The sequence below is a fragment of the Aquarana catesbeiana genome, linkage group LG05 (assembly GCF_042186555.1).
Source record: "Aquarana catesbeiana isolate 2022-GZ linkage group LG05, ASM4218655v1, whole genome shotgun sequence".
NCBI classification, from domain to species: Eukaryota; Metazoa; Chordata; class Amphibia; order Anura; family Ranidae; genus Aquarana; species Aquarana catesbeiana.
In genome coordinates, this window is record NC_133328.1 from 634,842,104 (window position 1) to 634,844,637 (window position 2,534).

Consider the following 2,534-nt stretch of genomic DNA (forward strand, 5'->3'; position numbering starts at 1 on the left):
CAGATTAAATGACTTACAGAGACACCCATTCTAAGGCTTCAAAGAGAACTTAAAAGAATAATAAACTGACGAGCGGGACAACCTTGTGGACCATACCTCTACCTTTCAACCCTTTTTCTCCTTTCTCTTTCCTTTTCTCCACCTTACGATTAAAGCTCATTATCAGAATTTATTTGACCTATATACACTCTACTTGTAAACAATATGTATAGTAGGTATAAATCATTTAAATACCTACAAAAGTAACTAAGGAAATGATATATATCTTTAATTTAGGTTTACGTGAACCCAATGTTTAATATTTGAAATTTCATGATATTTACCTATATAAACTCTACTGTAAAACAATGAGCTTACTTTATAGATCCTTGTAAACTTACTTTATGTATCTTTATAACATTGTATACTCAATAAACTTCTTTTGACAAGGAAAATTTTATGCAAAATGTAGGAAAATTTAAAGATAAAATAATTATATTTTTGAATTAGTAAAAAAAAATCTAAGTTATACATGTGATATAAAAATATATACAAACAAATCTATATCCACAGGTAAAAAAAAAAAATTGTATATACAAGAGATCATTTTAGTTTATGAACGTAATATTCACCTCATAAGCATACGATATACGCTCCATCAGCTTATAGTCAACACAACATATACATAACAATGCCCCCCAACATCTCAGCCCTGAAACTTCCAGGAAATGTATTCGAATGGATGGTGAGGGGCCCTCTGCAGTAAGGGAGGTGTCGCCTCTTATGGTTACAGGTGCATTTACATTATAAAGCCCAGGGTGGGGATCCCAGCACTATGTATCTCAGTACAGGTCTCCTGGTTATACTTATATAATGTAAGAGGTATTATTTATCTTGGTTTACGGTCATGTTCATTCACTTACAACTATACTTTTTATTATTGGCAGATCGAACATGAGATCAGCATCCTCTTCCCTTTCTTCAAGGGGGATTATCAGGGCTGGAGGGACTCTGTTCGACATAACCTCTCCTCCAATGATTGCTTCCAAAAGGTAAGGACTTGTTGCTCCTAGGATGTGATGGCGGTGATGGGCTCTTAAGGTTCTCTACATACTGCAGCCAAGTAAAAAAAAAAAAAAATAGGTGCAGATTCTGAGAAATGACTTTTCTGATCATTGTAAATAGGTCACAGGGTTTTGTTACCCTGACCTGTAATAGATTTGTGTGAATCTGCTGTGCTGGTTTACACCTCTAACGTCTTCTCCCTCTTTTGCAGATCCTGAAAGATCCGCTGAGGCCGAATGGTAAAGGCAACTACTGGATAGTGAATGTGAGCCGGATTCCCGCCGCAGCCATGAAGCTGCAGAACACGGCGGTCACCCGCCAGGAAGCCTACCCTCATGACCTGGCTCCTTATATCCTGGATGGACATCCCTACAGACCTTCCACTTTTCATAACCCTCATCCTCCAATAGAAAATACTGCGGTCAGAGCAGAAGCAGAGGCTCAGTCCTCAGGACCAACCCAGCCCCCTAGTGTACATCCCGCCTCAATTTTCCCAGAGATCTTATCGAACCTTCCAACATCATACACAACATGTGTGGCCCCTAATGTGGTGGCCCCTCCTAGCATACACCCTCTGCAGCTTTACCCCAACTTCGCACTCTCTCTACGTAATTACATGCCTTCCCCATACTCAAGCTCCACCTGTGCGGAGCGGAGGGATGTCTACCCTCCCAATGTGATACCTCAAATGTCTCCCCAGCCTAGACCCTCTGAAGCCAGGAATTCCCTGTCAGATTTCCCTCCCAATACAGCAATCTTTAATGTCCCCATATATCCCTCACCCGGGAGCTACATGTCACCTCAAAACATGTATGGGCAGCAGTTATCTCAAGGTGGGGCTTACGGGCAGCATTTATCTCAGGGTGGTGCTTACTGGCAGCATTTATCTCAGGGTGGTGCTTACGGGCAGCATTTAACTCAGGGTGGCACATATGGGGAACATTTATCTCAGGTCGGGGTGTACCCAGAGTACGGACCCAACGGTTACTGATTGGCCAGATGCTGAGACAAGGCTGGTTTTGGGCCGTTCACTTTTGTCCCAAGGACTAGCTGCACTTGAAGGCTTACCTGATGACATTGGCACCAGTGGTAATTTAGTCGACTAAAATAACACTATTTTAGTTGACTAAAACAGTTCAGATGGCTAAAATACAACTAAAACTGAAATGGCATTTTAGTCAAAAGACAAAGATTAAAAATTAACACTGGTTGGCACTCAACTCGGCATGTGGCCCAGCGGAGGTGGCACCAACCAAGACATACAGTTCAAAGGCATTGGAATTGGATCACATGTATATATGACAATCATTTTGTATCTTGTCTGATTATATTCACTTGGAATAAATTTGAATTTTTGTTTTACTGAAATTTGGCATCAATGTTGTAATTGTCTACATGGGTATCAAGATTAGAACTAGTAAAATAGTCTGAAAAATGTATATATCAACTGTATAGTATAGATCTTAAACGGTCAGTCCACCCATAAATGA

The 2,534-nt window shown here is 40.4% G+C and overlaps 1 pseudogene; it reads left to right on the forward strand.

Annotated features, from left to right (window-relative positions):
* The first annotated feature begins 852 nt into the window (after positions 1-852).
* Positions 853-2,035, forward strand: LOC141146179 (forkhead activin signal transducer 3-like; annotated as a pseudogene).
* The last annotated feature ends 499 nt before the right edge of the window (positions 2,036-2,534 follow it).